Source organism: Lissotriton helveticus, chromosome 10, assembly GCF_964261635.1.
Source record: "Lissotriton helveticus chromosome 10, aLisHel1.1, whole genome shotgun sequence".
Classification (NCBI taxonomy): Eukaryota; Metazoa; Chordata; class Amphibia; order Caudata; family Salamandridae; genus Lissotriton; species Lissotriton helveticus.
The window spans coordinates 103,684,181-103,711,385 of NC_136071.1; the positions used below are offsets into that span (position 1 = coordinate 103,684,181).

Sequence of the window (27,205 nt, forward strand, 5' to 3'; positions counted from 1 at the left end):
GTGAGGGTGAGGGAGGGTGAGGGTGAGTGAGGGTGAGTGAGGGTGAGGGTGAGTGAGGGTGAGTGAGGGTGAGGGTGAGTGAGGGTGAGTGAGTGAGGGTGAGGGTGAGTGAGGGTGAGGGGTTGAGGGTGAGTGAGGGTGAGGGGTTGAGGGAGGGTGAGGGTGGAGGGGGTGAGGGTGGAGTGAGGGTGAGGGTGCGGGGTTGAGGGTGAGTGAGGGTGAGGGTGAGTGAGGGTGAGTGAGGGTGAGGGGTTGAGGGTGAGTGAGGGTGAGGGGTTGAGGGTGAGTGAGGGTGAGGGTGAGTGAGGGTGAGTGAGGGTGAGGGGTTGAGGGTGAGTGAGGGTGAGGGTGAGTGAGGCTGAGGGGTTGAGGGTGAGTGAGGGGTTGAGGGTGAGGGTGAGTGAGGGTGAGGGTTGAGGGTGAGTGAGGGTGAGGGGTTGAGGGTGAGTGAGGGTGAGGGTGAGGGGGTGAGGGTGAGTGAGGGTGAGTGAGGGTGAGGGGGTGAGGGTGAGTGAGGGTGAGTGAGGGTGAGTGAGGGTGAGTGAGGGTGAGGGTGAGGGAGGGTGAGGGTGAGTGAGGGTGAGTGAGGGTGAGGGTGAGTGAGGGTGAGTGAGGGTGAGGGTGAGTGAGGGTGAGTGAGTGAGGGTGAGGGTGAGTGAGGGTGAGGGGTTGAGGGTGAGTGAGGGTGAGGGGTTGAGGGAGGGTGAGGGTGAGGGGGTGAGGGTGAGTGAGGGTGAGGGTGAGGGGTTGAGGGTGAGTGAGGGTGAGGGTGAGTGAGGGTGAGTGAGGGTGAGGGGTTGAGGGTGAGTGAGGGTGAGGGGTTGAGGGTGAGTGAGGGTGAGGGTGAGTGAGGGTGAGTGAGGGTGAGGGGTTGAGGGTGAGTGAGGGTGAGGGTGAGTGAGGCTGAGGGGTTGAGGGTGAGTGAGGGGTTGAGGGTGAGTGAGGGTGAGGGTGAGTGAGGCTGAGGGGTTGAGGGTGAGTGAGGGGTTGAGGGTGAGTGAGGGGTTGAGGGTGAGTGAGGGTGAGGGGTTGAGGGTGAGTGAGGGTGAGGGTGGGTGAGGGTGAGTGAGGGTGAGGGTGGGTGAGGGTGAGGGTGGGTGGGTGAGGGTGAGGGTGAATGAGGGTGAGGGTGAGTGAGGGTGAGTGAGGGTGAGTGAGGGTGAGGGTGAGTGAGGGTGAGTGAGGGTGAGGGTGAGTGAGGGTGAGGGTGAGTGAGGGTGAGGGTGAGGGGTTGAGGGTGGGTGAGGGTGAGTGAGGGTGAGTGAGGGTGAGGGTGAGTGAGGGTGAGTGAGGGTGAGTGAGGGTGAGGGTGAGTGAGGGTGAGGGGTTGAGGGTGAGTGAGGGTGAGGGGTTGAGGGTGAGTGAAGGTGAGGGGTTGAGGGTGAGTGAGGGTGAGGGTGAGGGTGAGTGAGGGTGAGGGGTTGAGGGTGAGGGTGAGGGGTTGAGGGTGAGTGAGGGTGAGTGAGGGTGAGGGGTTGAGGGTGAGTGAGGGTGAGTGAGGGTGAGGGGTTGAGGGTGAGTGAGGTAACCTGAAAAAAATGTGGGTGTGAGCAATGTGAAGGGGTCTGCGGTGAGTGTGATACCCGAAAAGGCAGAAGTCGGGAAGGAGAGGCTGCGGGTAAGGGTGTGCACGAAAGTGAATGTGCACAAATGGGGCCATGCGGTGGGCGACCAAAGCAGAAGCGGCTGGCAGAATAAGCGGGCCAAGGCCGAGAGTCCACTGGGTGCACGCGTCCTACCCGGAAATGACTGGGGGATAGGTGGGGAATGGCATGGTAACCTGAAAAAAAGGTGGGTGTGAGCCATGTGAAGGGGTCTGCGGTGAGCGCGAGACCCGAAAAGGCAGAAGTGGGGAAGGAGAGGCTGCGGGTAAGGGTATGCACGAAAGTAAAATGTGCACAAATAGGGCCATGCGGTGGGCGAACAAAGCAGAAGCGTCTGGCAGGATGGTGGTGCCGGAATAAGCTGTGCACATGTCAGGCCATGCTTCGAGTAACTTATAGAGATGCGGCTGACAGGATAGTAGGGTTGAGAGCAAAAGCGCCGAAGGGGCGCCTGTGTATATGCTGCTAATAATTAAAAAATGCATATGAGAACTGTATTATCGCAAATGATGGAAAAGATATCTCACCTGAAAGAAAAACAAGAAAGGAAACAAGACGGAGGGCATTGCTGTGGGGAGGGGGGGGAGGAGAAATGCACACGGCGGGCAGGGGAGGGGGCGGAGCGGGGAGAGCGGCATGAGGGTGTGAAGCAGCCGGGGCCTTTGAAGTGACTTCAAAGGTGTGGGAGGAGTGCGGCTGAGGGAACAGACGGCGATTTGGTGATGTGCACGCGCATTTTAGGTCAATGCGCTTGCGCATTGACCTAAAAGCCACGGGCACAGCACCAAATCGCCGCAGTTAGGTAAACTTTGTTTAAAGCCCTATAGTCTCGCTTCTCTCAATGCGCATGCGCATTGATAGGTCACGAGACCTAAAAAGGGAACAAAACCAGGGCTCAGCTATAACAGTGTTTGGTATACAAATTGTGCAACAAACATCATATAAAGTAAGATAAAGTAGTTCCAATTTATTTTTTATTTTTTTCAAAGACATCTTTTTATTAAGCATCAAACCATTTCACATACAAAAGACAGCACCCACTAGGGTGCAAAGGGACGGGCAAATCCTAGGATTTCAATACCAATAGCTATGGTGGGTTCAGCTTCGCATGACCCCCCTGCCGGCCACAGTCCCATAAGGCATGGATGAAGCTTATTGCAAGAACACATTGCCCCCCACCCCCCTCCCCCTCCAGTGGCGACTACATGATAGAAAAAACAGAATATAGATAGTGCGTCAAATCATCATAAACTATTGGTGCATCAACTAACAGTGAGATTCAGGCCTACCCACGGTAAAACCAAGGAGTCCCTTAGGGCCAACAAATCAGGGTGAGAGCATCTATAATTGGAAGAGGTGCATGGCCCGTACTGTCGGTGGACAGACTGCGGAAGGGAGGCCACGAGACAAATAGGTCACCAGGGGACCCCAATGGAGCACAAAGTCTGCATAATCATTCTGGAAAATGTCTGCCAGGCGTTCCAAGGATATGATCCTCCATAATCGAGCATGCCACAACGAAATGGCCGGGGCCTCCGTCTTCTTCCATGCAGCTGCCAGCGTGAGTTTGGCCGCCCCCAGGCATGTCCACATAATTGCTTTGTCCGCCTGAGTTTGCCTGGCCAGAAGGGGGTCCCAAAGGCCAAGGAGGGTACAGTCAATGGAGGTTGGAATCAGGTAGCCCAACAGATCTTTGATACGAGAAAGGATCTCCTCCCAAAAGGGCCGAATCTTAGGACAATCCCACCAGATATGCCTAAAGTCCCCTAGGAGCCCACATCCCCTCCAACAAAGGCCAGAGGTGCCAGGAAAGATACGTCGAAGCTTTGTAGGGTATAGGTACCAATCATATACGGGTTTATAGTGGGCTTCTCGAAGTGCCAAAGACCTATTATGCTTAAAAATCTCTCCAAAGATAAGACCACTCCCCATCGGTGACGTCCCTCCCCAAAACTTGCTCCCAAAAAGCCATATGTCATGCGCGAGGGGGGGTAAGCCGTGCACAGCAGCATGTCGTAGATAGCCGAAAAGGCACCCTTCATAGAACCTGCCCTAAGGGCTACAAACTTCTCTATATCTGTAAGCTCTCTAGTAGCTGCCTCCTGTACGGAAGGTGCCAAAACCCAGTGTTTGAGCTGCAAGTAGTGGTATTGTTCACTCTGTGGGAGCACGAATTCTTTTCTACATTCAGCGAATGATAAAACTTCTCCATAACGAAACAAGTCAGCGATTCTAAGGCAGTCTCCCCTCCTCCAAATATCGAAGGGCCCTTCATGTAATGCCGGGGGATAATCTGGGTTGAAATGAATTGGTGTGTATGGAGAGGGAAAAGAGGTCCAACCCGCTCTCTTGCTAACCTTGACCCATGTGGACAAGGTCGGACGGGTGGGAGTGCTGAGATAAGCATTGGGAGGGCGATCCTTCCTAGGGCTTCCACAACACATCCCATACATACCTCCCCACCACAGTGCGATCCATATGAAGCCAATGCTTGTCTGATTCCCTGACTGACCACTCTGATACAACCCGCAACTGGGCCTCCTGGTAATATAAAGTGAAGTCAGGTAGGGCTAAACCCCCTTGGACACGCGGCCGTCGAAGTACAATGGTGGGGTAGGCGCGCCCTTCCCCCTTGCCAAAGGAAATTGGTGACCAGAGTACGGAGGTTCGCAAGCATAGTCCTCTCCAAATCAATAGGGAGCGCTTGAAACAAGTATAAGAATTTAAATCATTTTTATTACGTTGATTCGCCCCAGCCAAGAAATGTAGAGAGGCGACCACCGTTTAAAGTCGTGCCGGTGTGGAGACATCAAGGGCAGATAATTCAGCTTGTAAAGATCGCTCAATTTAGCCGTGAGGCGTACTCCCAAGTAAAGCAGAGAGTGCTTAGCCCATTGGAAAGGTGTTAAAGGTTTCAAACGAGCCACCTCAGCCGCCGAGAGGGTAAGATTAAGTATGAGAGATTTCGAGTAATTTATCTTGAAGCCAGCAATTTTCTCAAAGCTTCTTAACTCTCAGGACTGTCCGGTATTTTAACAATTCCGGGGGGGGGGGGGGGGGGGGGGCTGTTCGAGAGATGAGAAGCTCCCTGGGGAAGCCAGTCCCGCTGTCTCCGAGGGAATGTGTCCTTAATATATGGGGAGCCACGGACTTGAACGAACTTGAATTACAATGGGCGGCGCTGGGTTTCCTGCTTACTAAACGCTCAATAGCTATGAAATGGGGCGCTGTTGAAAAGCCACTGGTGGTGGGTTGGATGGCAGAGATGGACCGCTGTATGCTCGCCGAAAAAACAGTGTACAAACTCAGAGGTTGCCCTGCAAAGTGGGATAAGAAGTGGGGACATTGGAACAAATACCGTGGCGAATTATGTGACTCTCCGACGGTGGAATTAGCCATGGACAGAGCTGGACCCTTATCTCGAATTGCGCGCTGATGTACCAGTATATTCATTTTGTACCTTTATTCTATTGTACCATTCTACATGTGAACTTTTATGTTAAAAAAAAAAAAAAAAAAGCTTCTTAACTCTCTTTGCACCGCTGGCAACGAATGGGTCGGATCTTCAAGTGTGAGAAGAATGTCATCGACAAACAATGAGGCCTTATGTACCACTCCACCAAATTGGATCCCCCGGATCGCCTCTTCAATGCGCAACCTAAACGCCAGAGGTTCGATACTCAGGGCAAACAAAAGAGATGAGAGAGGGCACCCCTGACGGGTGCCTCTACTCAGAACGAAGGGGGAGGAGGAGCAGCCGTTAACTGCCACGCGAGAAGTGGGATGGTGGTAGTTGGCTTTCACCATGTTAATAAAGGGGTCCCCGAACCCAAATTTCCACATGGTTGAAAAGGGGAAAGACCAGTCCACCCGGTCAAGGGCCTTCTCCGCGTCGAGGCCCACCAGCACTGCGGGAAGCCGGAACCTCTTAGCCTTCTCAATCAGGTGAACCATACGTCGGATGTTATCATGCGTTTGCCTGCCCTTTATAAAACCCGACTGATCGGGATGAATTAACGTCGGCATCAGGGATTCCAGACGCGCTGCCAAAATCGCAGAGTACAGCTTGGCGTTCAGGTTAAGAAGCACGATGGGTCTATAGGAGGCACAGAGTTGTGGATCCTTATCTGCTTTGGGGAACGCCAGAGGTTCAATACTCAGGGCAAACAAAAGAGATGAGAGAGGGAACCCCTGACGGGTGCCTCTACTCAGAACGAAGGGGGAGGAGGAGCAGCCGTTAACCGCCACGCGAGAAGTGGGATGGTGGTAGTTGGCTTTCACCATGTTAATAAAGGGGTCCCCGAACCCAAATTTCCGCATGGTTGAAAAGAGGAAAGACCAGTCCACCCGGTCAAGGGCCTTCTCCGCGTCGAGGCCCACCAGCACTGCGGGAAGCCGGAACCTCTTAGCCTTCTCAATCAGGTGAACCATACGTCGGATGTTATCATGCGTTTGCCTGCCCTTTATAAAACCCGACTGATCGGGATGAATTAACGTTGGCATCAGGGATTCCAGACGCGCTGCCAAAATCGCAGAGTACAGCTTGGCGTTCAGGTTAAGAAGCACGATGGGTCTATAGGAGGCACAGAGTTGTGGATCCTTACCTGCTTTGGGGAACGCCAGAGGTTCAATACTCAGGGCAAACAAAAAAGATGAGAGAGGGCACCCCTGACGGGTGCCTCTACTCAGAACGAAGGGGGAGGAGGAGCAGCCGTTAACTGCCACGCGAGAAGTGGGATGGTGGTAGTTGGCTTTCACCATGTTAATAAAGGGGTCCCCGAACCCAAATTTCCGCATGGTTGAAAAGGGGAAAGACCAGTCCACCCGGTCAAGGGCCTTCTCCGCGTCGAGGCCCACCAGCACTGCGGGAAGCCGGAACCTCTTAGCCTTCTCAATCAGGTGAACCATACATCGGATGTTATCATGCGTTTGCCTGCCCTTTATAAAACCCGACTGATCGGGATGAATTAACGTCGGCATCAGGGATTCCAGACGCGCTGCCAAAATCGCAGAGTACAGTTTGGCGTTCAGGTTAAGAAGCACGATGGGTCTATAGGAGCCACAGAGTTGTGGATCCTTACCTGCTTTGGGGAATCACCGTGATCACCGCTTCCGCCATGGAGCTAGAAACACATCCATCAGAAGCAATGACCTGAAATAGAGCGGTAAGATGAGGAACGAGCTCTGTCGAAAAACTTCTGTAAAAGTGAGCCGTAAGGCCATCAGGACCCGGAGCTTTATGCAATTTGAGTTTCGAGATAGCCTTCCCGACCTCCTCTGAAGTGATGGGGGCATTTAACTCTGCAGCTGACATTTGACAGTTGCGGAAGGGCAAGTTCGTCTAGGAATCGTCGCTGCAATACCGAGTCTGGGGTGGTGCCCTGGTAGAGCTCACTATAAAACTCCCCAAATATGTTGGCTTTGGTGGTGTCGGAATGCGTAAGGTGACCCTGTCGGTCCAAGATCCCCCCGATGAAGTTTCTCTCCCTTTGTACCCTAAGCCGGCGTGCTAGGTGCGGGCCCACTTTGTTGCCCTGTGTGAACGAGGCCTGACGCAATTTTAACAAGGTGAACTCCGCCCGATTAGAGTATATGGCTCGGAATTTTCCTCCGAGAGCAGTAAGTTGCCTCTGGAGGGGGCGGCATGGATTAGCTTTATGGGCCTGTTCCGCTACTTCCAATTCCCTCTCCAGAGCCTCCCTTTTCCTTGTGCGCTGTTTGTTTAAATGCGAGTTAAGCGGAGTACACTTCCCACGTATCACGGCTTTGAAGGCATCCCAATTATTTTGGGGGGTGGTATCCTGCGGATCATTATAAAGGAAAAAATCAGCTATAGCCGTTCTGAGGTCATCTCTGGCCGCCGGATCCCTGGTCAGGGCTAGGGGAAAGTACCACTGCGGTGTTCTAGTAGTGATCTCACTCCACTGAAGACACAGGGTGATCAAACTATGATCGGACACTGATATCGGGAGAATCTGGGCAGCCTGGAGGGCACCCCGCAGGGACTGACTGATAAAAATGAAATCAATTCTAGAATACGTCCTATGGACATGTGAGAAATTAGTGTAGTCTTTGGTGTTGGGGTGGCCAGAACGCCAGGCATCGAGTAATCCCAGATCAAGGACCTTCTGTTTTAGTCTACTCGAGAAGGTGTTAGTGGCCGCCCTAGTGGAACCGGAGCTATCTAAAGACCCCTGCCACATGAGGTTAAAATCCCCAAGAAGCACAATGGGACCCTCCGCAAACCCCCCTATCTGGTCAAGAGCATGTGACAGGAATGCCGATTGCCCCGAGTTGGGCGCGTATAGTGAGACAAAGGTGCACAGCTTACCCCTCAAGCAACCCTTGACCAACAATAGCCTCCCCTCCTTATCTGATTTGTACGACTCGAGTTGAAAATTTGCAGAAACATGGAAAAGCTGGGCCACCCCATTGTGTTTCGTTGCGGCGGCGGACGTATAAATCATCGGGTAGTTTCTGTGACGCAACCTAGAAACCTCCGCCCTCTTAAGGTGGGTTTCTTGCAAGGCAACCACCTCAAATTTACGATCATTCAAATACTTCCAAATGTGTTGCCTTTTCTGTGGGGAATTCAGCCCCTTAACATACCACGAAGCAATGTTAACCATCAAGACAGAGTATCCGCCTCCTCCCCTCCCCAGGCAGCAGCAGAGATTTCCGTCCCACCGCCCCATCCCCCCGCACAGGGCATCCGACCAGCACCCCCCCACCGGACCTCCACCACTCCACGGATTTCTATAGGATTAGAAACCAGTCTCACAGCCAAGAAAACACAAAATGCACAAACCCCCCCCCCAGTCACCACCGGAAATTCCCCCCCCCCCCCCCCCCCGGAACTCTCCCTCCCACCTCCCCACCCCCACCAAGAGGCCCGAGGGCCTCCGGCCTAACCCCCCCCACACCCAACACAGAGAAAAATACCGGGTGTCACGGACAAGGCCCGGGCCCCCCCCCCCCGATCCAACAACCAGGAATAACTAGGGAACAATAGAATGGCAGGCAACCAATAAAATAAAAACCTCAGTGTCCTTAGTCTGGTGAAGCTAGGCCCAGCAGCCAACCCGTCACCCTGCTCATCACCGGGCCCAGGCCTAGCAGCACTTCAAGTCACATGCGGTGCCGGTACTGGCTCGGTGTCTTCCGCCTGTGGTTGCGTTTAATCAGGCAGCAGCCGCCCCCCGCCTCAGCGACAGGCCCCCCTCGCTGACAACACGGGGCTCCTCGAGGCACTCCCGCGCTCGGACTCGCACGCGGTTCTCCCGATCCGAGCAGCCACAAAATGGCGCCCGGGGCCCGTGATCTCCGCAGCTCGCCGCACCGTCAGTCACTGCAACTTTCTCCGGGCTCCACCAACATCGTCTGCCGGCCAGCCAGCACCTAGAAGATAGCGGACACCATGGACTCGAAAAACGACGTCCCTAGAAAACAGGGAAGGCCATCGAGCGATCGGGCGAGTGCGAAGCTGAGCAGGATCACGTCCGCTCCGCCATCTTACTTGGCCACGCCCCGCCCAATTAATTTTCTTAATTGTATTTCTTATAACATATAGGATCGTTTTTATCTTAGTACATCAGATCATAGTGCGCCATCGATAGGCTTTACCACGCAACAGTTTTTAAACGTGAACTTAGAAACAATCATGCTCCCCTGCCTTGATGACAATGCCATTAAGCCAACTAAGAGGCTAATTCGCTTGTCATGTGCAATCCACTTAAGGTCTAGATTAATATTATACCGGAGCAACAATATATTATATGAAATCAAACACGAGATTTTTGTACAATGCAGATCCTGAACTACATATTCGAAGGTGCACCTGTATGCAATAATAATAAAAAAGGAAGCACAGGTTTGGACAAAGAAAATATTTGCCTAAGAGCACAAAATATGGTCGAGTGGAAGCTGTGATTTATCCCATGCTTTCTGGTTTCACTTAATGCAGTTCAGCCACTAGATGTCCATTTCTTTCTCTCTCCTGTTTGGCATCAAAGGTTAATGTTTGTATTTAATTCTTGGCGTATAAAGTTATAGCATGGGGAGTGTGAAGAAGGGCAAGCAGAACTCGAAAACTCTTCGCTTTTGGGTTGAGTGTCTGAGAGGAACTCATGCTGAACCAGAGCCAGGCATCTGGCTCGAGGCTTCCGTGGCTCGCCCTTCTCTATTAGTTTGGCAAGTGCCCGGTATTTGTTTGATTTGGAAAGAAGGGAAGAGGAAATGTACAAGGTTTGCACAAGTTTATGTCACATAGCTCGAAAGTGTTTATTGACTGTTTAATTGGAAGTGCTGCGGACATTTGCTTGGACGATATAAAACCACTACCTTGTATTTCTATATTTTGGAAAACGCTATGAAAAGAATTTGAAAAAAAGTGTTTAATAATTTCTATTGTTTTAGCAAACATTGTATGCTGGCACTTTAGCTCAAGTCATCGAGTTAAAATAAGACAAGCAGTTATAAGTATGGAAAAAACAGAAGCCACCGAAAACTCCGATCTATTAATAAAAACATAGTGCCTCGACTCACCTTCTCCCAGGGTTTCCAACCTAGGTAAAGGGCACTAACGTAATCCTTTTCACCAATATCACATTCCTATACAGAAAAGTGTTCCAGAGTCTCACTGAGAAAAGCCTGTACTCCCTCGAGTTAAGTCCTGCAGACAAGTATCCGGGCTAGGTCTTAAACATACCAAGGACTGGCACTTGAAGCTTGACAGTACCAAGCGGTTACCACTCCGGGCTGAAGGTGTAACAGACACGTGCTCTCCGACGTGCACGTCCAGGTGGTATCTTTCCCAGTCCCAGAGTTATGGACTCAGACGTCGAAGCCTCATCTTCTCATAGGAAACCGAGGGCCGCTAGGATTCCCTAGCAGAACTACAGGCTCTTTGCCTCGTCAGCTTGGGCAATGAAGGCAGGTGGTTACAGGCACAGTCCCACCCCTAAAATTAGAGTGAGCCGTGGCTGGGAACGCTGCCGAGCCCGCGGACAGGGCGTTTCTGTACGGGCACTGCCAGCCCAGCTGATGGGAGGACGTGGGCGCGTTTGTAAAGTGACAGGGGGAGGGGCAGCGATCAGCTGTCGCACACACCCAAGCCTGCCGATCACTGGGAGGGAAGCTCGCGGCACAGGCGGTGAAACTTGAACAGTGACAGGCCAGGGCACCAGCAGCAACTGAATGCGCGAGCTGCGCAATAAATGGCAGTTTGGTTGTAGTGAAGCTCCGAGGGGCGGAGTCGGCGTGCTCACAACAAATACACGTGTTGCTCGGCAGTGACGAGCCAGCACGTCACGTCAGCTGGGCGGCTCGAGCCAACAGGAGGTCTCTCCTCACGACTCCAACAGCGAAGCCGCGGTGGGAGGGGCGCTGCTCACGAGCCCCGAGACAGCAGCCGCACCGCTATCAGCTATTGACATTGACATTGACAGTTAGGACCGGATTCTGAGAAGTAAACACACGTGACAGGCCAGACATAGAAATAGGACTAAAGGCTGACAGCGATCAAGGTATATCTGACCTGTCCCGGTTTTTGCGTAACATTGTAAAGATAAATATCATGTAAAGCAGAATTGTCTGAAATTACTAATGTAGCTTTTACTTTCAGACAGTGAAGGAGGAGGTCAGATGTAAACATAGTCATGTAAATGCTTACAAGGTTAAGTTTACAATAACTTTAGCTAAGACAGGACCTCCACCCTGTGGCCCCTTCCGACTCCGTCTCCACTCTGCTGGGAGCACGTAGGTGACCTTCTGTTCTGCCTGAAACAAAAACGATACATTACGCAAAGCAGTGCATTACTGTCAATTTTGCTTTAAAGTATAGGTTGACATTTGTCCTATAACTGGGCATGTACTTAAAATGAAAAACGGCGTGGGGGTTTTCAAAACCGTGACTATCGAGGAAAATCTGTACGTCTGTTCACCCTACCGACAGACAGTTCACCCTAAAGTCAAACGCATGCGCTGAGCCAGCCTCGCAGGGGAGTGCTCTTCCACCACTGCACTCTTCCTGTGTAGTCGAGGTGGGCAAGTCAGCAACTTCACAGCGTCGAGACGGTGGCCTGGCTTAAATATCTGAGCCAAGACAAGTGAAGTGGGCCCACTGGCTGTTTGAATTATAAAATACAGCAATAATCATGGTTGAGTGGGCGCACCTCTGGATCCTGGTCCCACTGCACCAAAGGAAGCTACCCACCGAAGGATCTCACACGCAAATCACACAGGAAGTGTCATAAAAACGTGGCAAAAGACACTGAAATTAAAACAAGCTGTTTCTTCAACATTTGCCAAGGCTTTAATTTAATAAGTTAAATCACATGGCTGCATCCAGTGACATTTATTGAACACAATACATTTTAAACGGCAATTTAATACATGCAAATTACTCCGTGCATCGGAGACATTACTATGAGCGAACACATATAGATAGAATTTGCAATGTGTACTACATGGCCAATTATGTTGTTATACATGAAGAAGACTTAAGGCCCAGCTAATGAGTTAGGCTGGGACAAGGCGTGCACAACTATTGAAGTTGAAGTTAAAACATTTATAAAGCGCTCATATACCAAGCGGTTTCTTGGCGCTGAGGACGAACAAGCTGGAAAGAGCAGAGAGGGAGGCCGCTTATTGGGAGAAAGCGTGTGAAAAGAGCTGGGTCTTGAGAGCCCTGCGGAAGATCGGGTAGGAAGCGGCTGTTCTAATGCTCAGGGGAGAGCTTGGAGGCGGACCGGAGTTCCCTGTTAGGAACATAGGCAGAGATTTTTGAGGCTAAAAATGCTGACCCATTGCCTGCTAGAGCCTGAAAGATCAAACAGCCCATTTTGAAAAGAGAGCGTTCGGATAGAGGTAACCAGTGTAGGGATTTCAGGAGAGGAGTGACATGATGATGTTTGGGCGAAATTAAAAAATTAGACGAGCGGCATGATTCTGAATCAGTTGGAGACGACGCAGCTCATATGCGGGAACCCCGGCATATAGAGCATTGCCGTAGTCCAGGCGCGAAACAATCATGGTAAGTAAAATGATTTTCAGAGCTGCAGTGGAAAAAAAGCGAGAGATCTTGCGTATGACGCGAAGCTTGAGGAAACAGGATGATACCACAGCGCTTATTTGAGAATGCATAGAATGGTCAGCACTGACTCTTATCCCAAGGGTTTTAACGGAGGTAGAAGGAAGGGGCCCAAAGAGGAGGGCCAGAATGTGGAGGACCAAGGACTGGGGATGCCACCCGTGAGTACTAGCTCTGTCTTATCGAGGTTCAATTTAAGATGATTTGAATTCATCCAGTCCCTGATAAAGAGCATTATAGATTGAAAGTTAAGAGCAGAAGCGGGAGAAGGGGAAAGGTTAAAGATGAGTTGGAGGTCATCGGCGTAATTAAAAACCGTGACGTCCAGTGTCTGAAGGGCAGAAGTGAGAGGAAAAATGTAGAGATTAAAAAGTAAAGGAGAAAGAGATGATCCTTGGGGGGACACCACAGGAGACCAAGCGGGAGGAAGCAGAGAAACCCGCCAACTGGACCGACTGGTGGCGGTTTTCCAGAAATGAGGTGACCCATGCCAAAGCGGTTCCTCGAATGCCCGCGCCCTTGACACGATCGAGCAAGATAGTGTGGTGGACCGCGTCAAATGCAGCGGACCAATCCAAGAGAACCAGGGCCTGAGGGGAATTGATGTCAGCACCACCTCTAAGCTCATCCAGCACAGAGAGGACTACAGACTCTGTTGAAAGAGCTGGACCAAAGCCCGCCTGGTGAGGATCTAGATAGAGGGTTTCCTCGATAAAGGAACTAAGGCAGGTGGTGACATGGGATTCCAAGATCTTTCCCAAAAAAGGGAGTAAGGAGATGGGGCGGAAATTGGAGAGAGAGGAGGGATCTGCACCAACCTTTTTCAAGATGGGAACAATTGTTGCCGACTTGAAAAAATTAGGGACCGTCCCCTGTGAGAGAGAGTCGTTGAGGAGGGTCAACGGGGGTTCAGGGCAAGCTAAGAAGAGCTCTCTAAGTATGTGAGCAGGGCAGCTGTCGGAAGGAGAGCCGGTTTTGACCTTAGTGAGTAGGGAAGAAAAAGTTTCACAGGCGATCAAGGGTAGTTGCTCCAAAAAATAAGAATTGGACGGGGGCTCTGGATAGGAAAAGCTGGGAGGGGGAGGAGGAATATTAGATTTGATTGCCACAATTTTATCAATGAAATAATCATTTAGGGAATCACAGAGGATTTGGGAAGGGGCCGGTTTGAGGGTGACTCTGTCAGAGGTAGATAGTTCATGGACAATAGAAAAAATATCCTTAGGTTTATTAGCGGCAAGGAGGACCTTAGTGGTGAAATAGTCTGTTTTGGCTTGCAAAATAGATTTTTTATAGTCGTGCAGCAGGGAAAGATAAGATAATTTTAGGATTGGGCAATACTTCCGCCTCCATTGTCGCTCAGCCTGTCTAAGAGCAAGTTTTTTAGCTTTGAGGTCGGTGGAAAACCATCTGTTAGAATCGTGGAGGCGAAGCGTCCTCAGGAGTTTGAGGGGAGCCAACTGGTCGCAAGCTGAAGACAACCAGTCATTGATGGCTGCGACTTGAGAGTTGGGGGACCGATTAGTCAGGTCCGGGGGGGAAGTCAAGAGGGAGGTGCAGAGCGAAGGAATGTCCACTCGTCCCCAATTGCGGGCCCAAGTGTTAGAGGGGAGCAAAGGTTTGTTACTCGGTCCTAGGTCAAGAAAGAAGGAAATGAAAAAGTGGTCCGACCAGGGGCATGGGCTAATGACTGGGGTAGGAATGTGAACGTTAGCAGACCAGATCTGATCCAAGGTGTGCCCTCGGATGTGGGTTGGCAAGTGTACATGCTGAGAAAAATTTAGATTTCCAAGCAGTTCAGTGAATTCTTTCGAAAGAGTCTTCACGGCGGTCAGAGGGCCAGAAATTGAAGTCACCCAGAATCAGAACGCAAGAATTGTTAATCACCAAAGTGGCCAACAAATCTTGGACTGCCTGGCAAAAAAGAGGCATAGACTGAGGGGGGCGGTAGAAAAGAACACATGTTAGGGGAACAGTGGTAGAGGTGGAGCGGATGACTAAATAGTCAACTGCTGGGATAGGGGGGGGGGAGACAGGGTTTGGAACTGGAGCTTAGAATGTATGATGGCAGCCACACCACCACCGGCCTTTCCCTCCGGACGGTCAGAGCGCAGTATGTAGTAAGGATCAGGAATTGCGGCTAGGATATCTGGCATAGAGTCAGAGGAATACCAGGTTTCGGTAGGGAGCAAGATATCCGGCTCAACGGAGCCTAAGAAAGAGAAGAGCTCGACCTGGTGCTTTACCGCCGATCGAGTGTTGAGAAGGTAGGCGGAAATGCTAGGCGGGGTGGACTGTAGAGGGAGAGACTGAAAAAAAACATCTACCATAGAGGGGGGGATTGAATGGTTCATCACGTCCGAGGGAGATGAGGGGGGAATCCCAGGACTGTGGTTTACAATGCCGAGGTTTTTAATTTGTAGAAGTGCAGGATCAGAGAGGGGCCAGTTGCCCCAAAGGGCAAGAAGTTCTTTAGAGGCATAAGTCAGAAGGGGGGCATAGTGTATGGCCCCTGGCCCTGCCCGGCCGCAGACGGGCTTGCCTTTGGCGCGCCGCCGGCGCGCCTGCTGCGCGCGTCCGCTGCACGTGCGCATGAGCCCTGGATTAAGTAGGTCTGAGCGCAGAGTAGCTAGAGCGCTGACCTGACACTGCCCGGAAGTGAGTGTGACAACCCCGGAAGCCCTCCGATCAATCGGCACGCAGCCGTGTCGGACCGGGGCCAGGGGCAAGGCAGGAAGAAGTATAAGGTAGCTGCAGGGCCGGAGGCTCCGATTATGCTTCTCATTTTCTTTACTGAAAATTCTCAGCAGCCAACCAGAAAGTAGAAACAAAATATTACACTACAATACCCATAAACCCTAGTGGGTATCACATGACAGCCATAGAGTAGACCCCTATATAAGGAGCATAGAAGAATAGTACATCCTCTTTCTTTGCTGCTCCGCTGCCAGTTAAGTGCATTTCTACTGCTTTATTGACTATTCTTGATTGTCTAGTTAATTCAAGCTTACGGCCATAATTTGCACTGTGTACCTGTTTATTTTCACTTTGTGCCACGCGCAACTCACGCTGCTGTAGGTGCTTCAATCGCGCTTCATTTGGTTGTTGCATTGTGCCCTTTACCGCTGCTAGCGCGTATCCATTGCTGTGTGCGCTTTTCAGCTGAGCGTGATTCGCGCTGCAACTGGTGTGTTTTTTCTTTCTTTTCCTTTCGATTTGGGCATTGTTGTGTTTCTTTGTCTTGGAGCGCTTCTGGCCTCCGTGTTGACCGGGCGCGCGGTGCCCGTGTTGGCTTTAGTGGAGTGGGAAAGTCAGGGGGGAGGACGCGCGTCGCTCGACGCGCAGTCCTCTTTCCCTTTCAACAGTTGGGCCGATCTGCGCATGCGCAGCGGCTACTTTAGTCGAAAACTCAGTTTTTCGTGCAGATTGAGCGCGGGAGCAGCACGTTACATTGCTCAACACCCATTTTACTGTTGGAAGCCCCCCACTGGACGCTCATTATTGCTTATTTCGCATTTTAGGCAGTAAACTAATGCATAGGCTCTGCCTAGAGTGAGTTCTATAGGCAAGCCCTCCCTCCCCATTTAATTTGCTTTGCACACTTCAAGTATTGTGTGTTTTGGCTTGCCAGGGGTTACCACTCCCCCTTATCTACACTGTCATTACTGCTAGTGTTCAGGTTGTTCTGGGTTGACAGTGTTTTTTGGCTCCATCTTCCTGTAGTGGGTTTCTCTGACATTCCTAAGCGTCACCATGTCGGAATAATATTTTGAGGAATACTATTTTGAAGAGAACCCTTCGGGGGCATTGGAGCAGGAGCTTCTTGAGGCTCTAGATGTTGGAGTGCAGCACTCCGTTAATAAGGCCATGGCGAGGGCCATTGAACCCTTGAAGAGGCATTTGTGTAATTATGCCCTTCAGCAGGGATAGCTTCAGGGCTCTAAGTCCAAGTCTGCTTCTGGCGGTAAGGGTTCATCCAATCCTCATTCCTCGGATTTTACCAAGCTAGCTAAGCAGTTGTCTTCTGAGCACTCGTATGGGTCTTCCTACACGGCCGCACCTTCAAGTTCGCCTCTAAGGGACGACAACTCTTCTTCCTCTGATACAGTGTCTGAGCCGGAGATTTCCCCTCCCCCTGCAAAGAAACAACTCAAAGAGCGCTTTGTGGATGCCCCGTCTCATCCGAACGTACTAAATTTTGATCCCGCCGAAATCGTCCACCCTAACTCCGCCTCCTGGCTTCCCTCTACTGAGGTTGCTGAATATGTCCAATCCAGACTGCGACATGCATTTGATAATTATGTCAGGGCGCGTTTGCACTCGGAATGTCCGCGTCCGGATCTTGCAGACAAGGTGGCAGACACTCCTGAAGTGGATCCTTCGATGTTGACATATCTTAAAAAATACACGAAAGATCCAAAAAAGGGTATTGATCATGTCTGGAGATCCTGTCAGGATCGGTTACTAGACTTGACCGGTCCTTTGACCAAAAGTTTAGATTTGGGTTTCAAAGCGAAGTCCACTGGCCAGATCATAAATCCTGATGACCTGATAGGATGGGATCAGCGAGCCGTCTGTCTTCTGGGCAATGCCAATTGTGCTGTGTCCTGTGAGAGACGTCGCTCGATCCTTTTGAAGCTGGACGCCAAGTTAGCTAAGTTGTCAAGTTCTGAATCCGGTCCCTTGGCGCAGGGCCTCCTTTTCGGTCAACCTTTCCTGAAGGAGTTGACCAAGTTTGTTGCTACTTTCAGTGGCCTTGACAAGGCACAGGGTTTTTTAAAACAGGCGTTTCGTCCGGTTTTTGGAAGGGCCGGACGACATAGGGGCAGTCGTTCGGCCGCGGTTACAAACAAGGCACCCAAAGGGGATATAATTCCCAGCGTGGGAGATATCAAGAATCTAACTCCTTCGCCTCTTTCTATCCCACGTGTGGATCTCGAAACAACAACAAGAAAGGTCGATATGGTGGTAACCAAGGAGGACAGCGTGATGCCTCAGCTTCAGGTGATCCCGATTCCCTTTTCAGAAGTTCAATTGGGGGGTCGCATCCAGTTTTTTCTCCACAGTTGGCAAGGGATCTCGCACGATGCATGGATCCTGGATTCAGTTCAGGGTTACAAGATAGACTTCCTTCACTCTCCCTCTCAGACTCACCCTCCTCGTCCCATGCTTTTTTCCCTTCAAGATCAAATGTTCATTTCCAGCGAGATCGAGTCTCTGCTTCAGAAAGGGGCCATAGTGCAGACATCTCAACACCGTCAGGGCTTTGTCAGCAACATCTACCTCGTTCAGAAGAAGGGGGGTGGATCCAGGCTTGTGTTAAATCCCAGGGAGTTCAATGGATGGGTCGTATATCGTCACTTCAAGATGGAGGGAATCCATCTTCTTTGCGATGGGGATTGGATGGTCCGCATAGATCTGAAAGATGCCTATCTGTCAGTGCCCATTTACGGACCACATCGGCGTTTTCTACAATTCCAATGGCTGGGGATCTGATACGAATACAGAGTCATTCCTTTCGGCCTCTCGTCAGAACCTTGGTGCTTCATGAAGCTTCTGAGGCCCGTAGTCGAACTTCTTCGAGCCAGGGGCATACGCCTCATCATTTATCTGGACGACATCCTCATCATGGGCCAGTGTCCTCGTCTACTTCTACAACACCTTGCATGGACTATAGATCTGTTGCAGAATCTGGGTTTCTTGATCAATCCTCAGAAATCAGTTCTGATTCACTCTCTGTCTATCGAGTTCCTGGGTTTCCTAGTCAACGCCATCACTTGTCAACTCCTCTTGCCCACTCAGAAGATCAGATCGATCAAGAGAGAGTTGAGTTTGATTTTGCACAGGTAGACTGTGTCCTTGAGGTCTGTAGCCCGGGTAGTCGGGTTGTTAGCTTCATCTATCCAAGCGATCTTCCCGGGACCCCTTCATTACCGAGCTCTCCAAAGACTCAAGATGCGACATCTCCAAAAAGGCCTCCAGTATTCCGACCAGATTCCTTTCTCGGAGGAGGCGAGGTGGGAGATGTTGTGGTGGTTGGAACATATGGAGTCGTGGAACAGTCGAGCCTTGTTCGGCGCCACTCCGGAGGTGGTGATCGAGTCCGATGTCAAACGTTGGGGCGGGGGAGCCCGGTGCGGTCAGTTGTCCACGGGCGGTCGTTGGTCTCCGGAGGAGTTGGATCTCCACATCAATTGCCTGGACCTTCTAGCGGGCTCCTTTGCGATTCGTGGTCTGTCGCCCCGTCAGACAAATTGTTGCATCCTTCTCCGCATGGACAATGTGTCGGTGGTGCGCTATGTGAAGAAGTTGGGCGGGACCCGGTCCCGACTTCTGGCGGAAATCGCCAAAGACTTTTGGCATTTTTGCGTTCAAAACAAACTGTTTGTGGTGGCGGAATATCTTCCAGGGTGCAGCAACCAGGTTGCCGATTGGAATTACCGACATCTCCGGGACTTCAGCGATTAGAGGCTTCACCCTCGAGTGTTCCAACGGTTGACCAAGATGTGGGGTCCTTGCCAGATCGATCTGTTTGCCTCCAGACTCAATAAGCAGATTCTGGCGTTTTTCAGCTGGCATCCGGATCCGGAAGCTCTAGCCACAGATGCTTTTCTGCAAGTGTGGCCTCCAGCGCTTTGTTATGCGTTGCCTCCGTTTGTGATGATTCCGAGAGTCCTGGCCCGAGCCAAGTGTTATCAATCGGAATTGATTCTGATCACTCCTCTCTGGAGGGCTCAAGCGTGGTTCCTGGTCCTTCTGGAAATGTTATGTGCGATTCCAGTCCTTCTTTCCTGGAGGTGGAATCTGCTGCTGGACCCTCTCAAATCTCCGAACCCATTGATGACATCGGGTCAGCTCCTGCTGGTCACCTGGTGAATTTCGGGGATCGTTGGCAAGTCCCAGGCCTTTCACGAGACGCTTCCAGATTTATCAGCGAGGCTTGGTCGCCCAACACACACACACAAACGTTATGCTACCACATGGAAACGATGGTGTGATAGGTGCTCTCAACGGGAGGTGGATCCCTCTGCAGCAGAGGTCCCTTTGGTAGTGAACTTCCTTGCGTCTTTAGCAGCTTCTGGTCTTGCTTATCGCACTGTCAATAATTTCCGGTCGGCTATCTCGGTAGGTCACGTACCTATTGACGGGAAACCACTTGGTGAAAACCCTTTATTGGGTAAATTACTCAGGGGTATCCGGTTGGTAAAACCCTGTGCGCTAAATACTCCGAGCTTTGGGATGTCTCCACTGTCTTGCGATTCTTGGACTCTTGGCCTTCTAATCAATGTTTATCTCGTAAACAGCTTTCTGCCAAACTCGCTATGTTGCTTTGTTTAGTTTCCTGCAAACGTGTGTCTGATATTCCCGCTTTGGATCTGGCGGGTCGCAGAGTCTCTTCGGAGGGTGTTACCTTTTTGGTCATCAGACGCACTTCTGTTACTTATACCACTTTACGTGACAATCCTAAATTGTGCGTGGTGCAATGTATCCAGGATTACGAGGGGAGTACGGCAGGTTTTCGTCAGGATATGACTGGTCAATTGTTGATTGCTTTGCAGAAACCTTTTCGCCCAGTGACCCCAGCTACTGTAGCAAGATGGGTGCGTTGGCTCATGGGCGAAGCTGGTATTGATGTTTCCAGATTTGGTGCCCATTCTGCTCGTGGTGCTATGGCCTCTAAGGCTTTTTCTGTGGGGGTCAGTCTATTAGACATTATGAACACTGCTGATTGGTCCTCTGAATCTACATTTAAGACTTTCTATTATAAACCTATTGTGAATGTTGCATCTTTTGTGGTGGTGCAGCTTTAAACAAGCATAATCGGAGCCTCCGGTCCTGACATAGAATTCAAAATCTGCGAACATTCGGGACAAGAATTTTCAATTCTATTAAGGACACGGAGGCGAGTATTATCCCACCCATATTTCATTACTATGATGTATGTTTTGCATTGTTAATATATACTGCAATGTATACTTCTCCTGTTTTTTGCCCTTCCCTTATTATATGTCTCCGTTTGGGAGTGTGGTATTACGGCTTTGTCTTCCACTTTTCAGGTTCTGACCTCAAGTAAGGTTTGATGACATCCACCTTTACAGAGAGTCTTCGTGGTTTCCAGCAGGATGATGTTTCGTTGGAGCTGCCTTCAAGTTTTCGGTGCGGCCCGTTGGCCGGTGGATTTTCATTAGGAAGAATGGATTCTTCTTCCTGCGTTTCCTGATTTTCAGACTGTGTTTATTATTGTTGTTTGGACTTAACTGTTATTTTTACACAAAGAAAGAGGATATACTATTCTCCTATGCTCCTTATATAGAGGGCTACTCTATGGCTGTCATGTGATACCCACTAGAGTTTATGGGTATTGTAGTGAATAATTTTGTTTTTACTTTCCGATTGGCTGCTGAGAATTTTCAGTAAAGAAAATGAGAAGCATAATCCTCGCCTCCGTGTCCTTAATAGAATTGAAAATTCTTGTCACGAATGTTCCCAAATTTTGAATTGTATTTCAAAATCTCACAATTCATACAATAAATTAATCAACAGACGATCAGTGATATTTCAAGTTCATTTATCTTTTGAAGAAATCAATTTTTGATGAAACATAATCTTCCACGAAGTAAAAATTATAAAATAAAACAGAATTTTTAAACACAAAATTGCATCTTCAATCATTCTTTTTAACATATGCTGTTATGGCATTCCATACATCTTCATGTCAATTGATGTTCATTATCCCAATGCATTTTGGGACATTAACAGCCTGATTCATGTACAATCCGTTTTGCGTGGCCCTAATAGCGAATCATAGCGACTCGCTATTGAGGACACGCAAAACGGCATTCATGTAGGAATTGCTAATGAAATAGCGATTCCTACATGTTCTTTATTTGCGAGTAGCAATTTGCTACTCGCAAAAACTCCCCATTCATTCCTATGGGCCAAGAGGCCCATAGGAATGAATGGGGAGTATCCCTTATTTGCGAGTAGCAATTTGCTACTCGCAAATAAGATAGCGATTTTAAGGGTGCCAGGGGTGTCCAAAGGACACCTTGTTGCACCCCTAAAAAGCACATTTGAACAGGTGTTGCGCACACACATGTCCAAAGGACATGTGTGTGTGCAACATGCAACTTAGAAAAATGCTTTTAAAAGCATTTCTCTGAGTTTTTGCTATTTACCGAGAGGTCTGACCTCTCGGTAAATAGCGGCCCCAAAAGTGCTAAATCGCAATTTCTTGATGTGTCATGAATAGCATTTGAGGAATCTCTAATAGAGATTCCTTAAATGCTATTCCTCGCATATTTTAGACTTCTTAAATAGCGATTTTTGCATTTGGTATCATGAATACCAAATGCAAAAATCGCACTCGCAAAGGGCCAGATTCTCAGAATCTGGCCCTTTTGCGAGCGCTAATGGCTACATGAATCAGGCTGTAAGTCCCTTCATCAGGGGACAATCAAAAAAAAAAAGGAATAAACATATATGATGATAATAGAGCTTTGTATTGCTTCTGAGTAGTTCGATCAAACTCACAAGAGATTCATACCCCCAACATGCCAGGTGAGGATTGAAATTCATCAAAGTTCTGGCCATTAAATATGATAATATTCAAAGCTGTGCCAGAGGCATGCGCTAAACGTGCAGTATGTCATGCATAAAAAAAGAGTGCTCAAGTCAAATCAATGGGGTATTCCCTTACAGCACCACCCTGAGCATCCAAACGATCAATTCGCCAAATTACACAACACCTCCTATTGGCGATAGCCAGTCGTACCTTGATCCACATCGTAAATGCTCAAAAAGTCAGAAAAATATCTGTAACCAACAAACAGGTTCACATTTGTAGTTACAACTCCATCAAACCATTAAGTGTTCAAACGCACACCCATGAACATCCATCCCTGGCAACATTTCTAAAATCGCGTTGTTGTATCTTTATGTCAAAGTGTCCTGAAGAAGGGACTTAGTGTCCAGAAATGCAGTGGGCATTATGAATATCAATTGACATGAAGGTGCATGGAATGCCATAACAGCATATGTTAAAAAGAATGATTGAAAATTCAATTTTGTGTTAAAAAAAAATTCTGTTTTATTTTATAATTATTACTCTGTAGAAAATTATGTTTCATAGAAAATTGATTGCTTTAGAAGCTAAATTAACTTGAAAAATCACTGGTCATCTGTTGATTAATTTATTGTATGAATTGTGAGATTTTGAAATACAATACTAATAGTTGTGCACGCCTTGTCGGCAGCCTAACTCATTAGCTGGGCCTTCAGTCGAGTTGTATTACGTGCCAGGCAAACACTTGAGGGCACAGCACACTAAGCTTCACAAGAATTTATTTGCATTAGTGCAACACTTGTTAAATAGGTGTGTTCAACCCACACAATTTGAGTTATACATGAAGTGACAGAGCCAACAAATGCAAAGAGGGCGACATGTATCTGGCTTGGCTCCAAGAGGCAAAGCACAAGCCGAACCTTCCAAGATTCATTACATTTCAACAACAACAATAATGTTATGGATTTAAAACCAGACTGAGATCAAAAATGTTTACCAAAAAGTCTGAATACCATCACTCACAAATCACAATTATCATCCACAATTATTACGTTTTAGAAAGGATTTAAACATTTTAAAAAGATGTTAACAAACAAACTCATTTGGTGGAGACTTTACCAGAGAAATCAGTGAATCAGATTTAAAAATATTGCTTTTAAAATACAGGGGTTTTATAAAATTGATTTAAAGCTTCCACCACGTCACATGCGGACACAGAAAAAAAGCAGGATTTAGAACGCCACCCCCGTTAAAAAAAAAAAAAATCTAAATTTTCTGATGGATTTTCTGAACCGTCCCAGCATTTCTTAACGTCATCAAGAGATAAAATACCCAATCTTACCTTAATTATTGTTTCACGTTATGATCCAAAGAAAACAATAGATATTTTTGGGTTTGATTGAGACATGCTATCACAAATGGTTCTATATGTTGTTAATGTCAAACAGTGGATGATATTGCTGGTGTAACTTAGTCTAATAACAGCATTTTTTTATAAACAGATTGAGTTGTGCTCAAGTCCACCTCAGGAGGTGATCCATTGTCATTGCAATTGAGTAGAAATAACCCTAAGATTATTATTAAAAGTGAAATTATGCAGGGGCTGAGGAGCGTCAACCCACTGCTTTCTCGCAGTGCAAGAAGCAAAAACATAAAATGGTAAAACTGCCACTTTATGTTTCTGCTTCTCGCGCTGCGAGAAAGCAGAAAGGTTTGGTTGGGGGCGGGTGGGTGGGCGCGTCTGCTTGAGGGCGGGGAGGAGTGGCTTACTGAATGCTGCGGGCCCAGACTGTTTGGTTGGCCCTCTGGGGCCGACCAAACCAGTCATGCACACTCTCCCTTTTCTGCAGCCTACATGGAGAAAATGGCCTCCCCATAGGCGCATGGCTGGTCGGCGTCCCCACCAATCAACTCTGGCATTGAAGCGTTGCGATTGGCTTTGGGGAGGGAGGCTACCTGCTTCCTGTTCCTGCCGGAGGCAGGAGAGCAGGAAAATGTGGGACCCAGCCAGAAGCAGAGACGGCGCGGGAACTGGGAAAGTAGTTAATTAACCCCCCCCCCACTACTCACCCCACCCGCGAGTCATGCCGGCCGCGACTGCAATTATGTGTTTTTCCAATTAAAGCTTCCCGTTTTAAAATACCTTTTAGGGTGCCTGGTGTAGAATGTAAGAACTTGAAGGCCTGTCTAACTATATTTGCCAACAATATGGTGTATGTACTGGTGAGGGTGAAATCCATCTGTGACACCTTGTCAGGAATTGCTTGACATACAGAACATAGCTCCCAAAGAAACCTACCTTCGTGCTGTTTCACAAGTGACCAGTAACTACGGGGAATGTACTTGAGAGCATAAGATAAGGTGGAAGGAATCTTTAAGATTCCATATATACATCATGCAAAAAATGTCCAGAAAATAGGATAATGGCTCTTTAAAATGAAGACAAAAGTATTTAACATTTCTAAGTGTCCAATTAAATACATTTGACTATAATGTTACATTGAGTGACATTTATTGAAATAAATATTTTTTAAATATAAAACATTTAATATCTCGACAACATTACAACATTGCCACCAGCTACTCAAGATGTGCCATTTTATCATGTTCCCAGTGTATGTGGCCTAATCTGTGACTGTAAGAAATGGCGTTACTGGTTGAGGGGTTTCAAGCATAAACCACAATCAAGGTGAAGTCACAAGCGAATTCCAAATTAACCCGTGCTCAACCCACTGGTAGCTTGGCACAGAGCAGTCAGGCTTAATTTAGAGGCAATGTGTAAAGTGTTTATGCAGCACTTCAAACCGCAATAAAGAGAAAACACAACACAAGAAATATTCCAAACCAATTTAGAAAAATAAAGTAGTTTAAAATAAATAATACAAGATCAAAAATGACAAAAATTCGCCCAGTAGAACTGGAGAAATGCAATTTTAAAGGTTTCAGTGATTGTAGTGGCAAAAAGCACCAACTGTGGTGACCTTGTGAAGCTGGACCAGGACTAAAATCACAAGTTCAGGCCAACTGTGATGGAGTGCGTGCCGACTACAGGGACCCACTCAGGCCCACTGAACAAGAGTACCTAAATTCTTGGTTGCAGAGATTTGCGAGGTCCAGCTTTCAGGATTAGTCATACAGCCAAGGTGTTGTGAGGTCCGGGTGTTGTTCTGAGGAGCTGCAAGGCTGTGATGTAATTCATGCGACGTCATCAAGGAGGCCATCGACCAGGGGGCTTGCGATGGGAAGTCCTGCGTTGAAGACTGGATGGTTATAAAGAAGCTGCGGGGCTTGTGATGTGAAGTCCTGCGCCGTCTTCGAGGAAGCAGTTGACAAGAGGCTTGCAATTTGAGACCCTGCGTCGGAGATGCATTGAGCAGCTGCAGTTTCAATGAGATTGTGAGGACGATGCAAAGTCCTTGCGCTGGGAGAGTCCTTGCAGCAGAGGTTAAGCATCAGTTCTGCTCAGGGTTGCGCTGTTCAGCAGATGAGATTTGTCAGTTCTACACGGTCCACAGAAGGGCTGGCAGCGCACCTTCAGGCCCACTTCCAAGGTTCCAAGTTTTGGCAGGTATCACTTGGCAGGGTAGGACTCACAGTTGCAGAGTCCAGGTGCTGGTTACAAGAGACTAGCTTGGTGACACTCTGGTGGTCCTGGGTACAGGTTCTAGGTCCAGTCCTTCTCACCCAGGCAAGAAGGCATCAGGTCAGTACAATAAGGGAGCAGTCCTTCAGGTCAGCAGTCCAGCAGAGTGGCAGTCCTTTCAACAGCACAGCAGTACTACATCCTGGAAATGTCTTCCACAGGTCCAGAGGTGTAATGAGGAGTTGGTGTCTGAGGTCCAATATTTATACATTGTGCCTTCATTGAAGTGGGAGAAACTTCTAGAGGATTGTTATGTTATGTTACTTTAAAATTATTTCTAGAGCGCACTTTCACCAGATGGTTTCATGGCGCTATTTGAAGTGCCCGTGTTTCCTGCTACCCCTGCCCTGTCTCCAGAATGATCTATTTATCTGTTCCCATTTAGAAGATATCCTTATTAAATGTAATACCATAGCTCTACTGTTATCCTATGGGAGAGGTAGGCTTGCAACAGTAAAAACAGTATTTAAGAGGTTTTCAATAAAGGAACAAGTAAACCTTAAAAATACATGTCCTACTTTTTTTATTATATTGCACCCTAATCTGTGGGCTGTTTGGGACCAACCTAGGATTGAAGTATATGTATTAAAAGGAAGGTTTGTTCCTGGCAAAAGGTTTTTTTTTGCCAGGTTGAAATGGCAGTTTAAAACTGCACACAAAGGTTGGAATGGCAGGCCTGAGACAGGATTGCCAGGCTACTTAAGAGGGTAGCACAAGTGCTGCAGGCCACTAGTAGCATTTCATTTACAGTCCCTGGGAAACATGTAGTACCCTTTTACTAGGAATTTAGAAGTAGATTAAATATTGGGGGATAAGCCAGTGTTACCATGTTTTAAGGAGTGAGCACAAGCACTTTAGCACTGGTTAGCATCGGTAAAGTGCACAGAAACCTAAGGGAAACAATAACAAGATCAGAAAAATATGAGTTAGCCAAAACGTTTGGGGAAAGACCACCCTAAAGCTGAAAGGTCCAACAATTACTAAATGTGAAGCAAGATTATTTTACTTTAGGAATATACAAGTGGGGTTTTTATATAGCCCAGAGCCTGGAAGATATTACTTTGATGGGCTCTCAAAATGGTTGGTTGAGGAAAATGACCAATAGTGAAGTACAACGATTTGGTTTGGATTACACAATTTGTTCAAAGGGAAAGCGGAGATTGGAGTCCAGGTTGCACACCTGTTATCAGTCACTGCAGAGTGGCACCCCTCTCTTTTTAGTTTTATACTAAAGGTCAAAATTGTATGTTAAAATATTTCATGGAATAGCATAAGTATACAGAGCATAAAGCATGCTAAAGCAA

The 27,205-nt window shown here is 48.5% G+C and overlaps 1 protein-coding gene across 4 annotated transcripts in view; it reads right to left on the reverse strand.

The window, feature by feature from the left end:
- HAGH (hydroxyacylglutathione hydrolase) overlaps positions 1-27,205 on the reverse strand; it is a 408,719-nt gene that overhangs the window by 322,036 nt on the left and 59,478 nt on the right. Inside the window, exon 1 of one of the 4 annotated variants that reach the window (XM_078664887.1) lies at positions 10,149-10,838. The exons of 2 other annotated variants lie outside the window; for them this stretch is intronic. The gene's annotated coding sequence lies outside the window, so the exon portion shown is untranslated. Of the gene's footprint in view, positions 1-10,148; positions 10,839-27,205 lie in introns of those variants that run through there. One more of the 4 variants, XM_078664888.1, reaches the window with a different exon arrangement.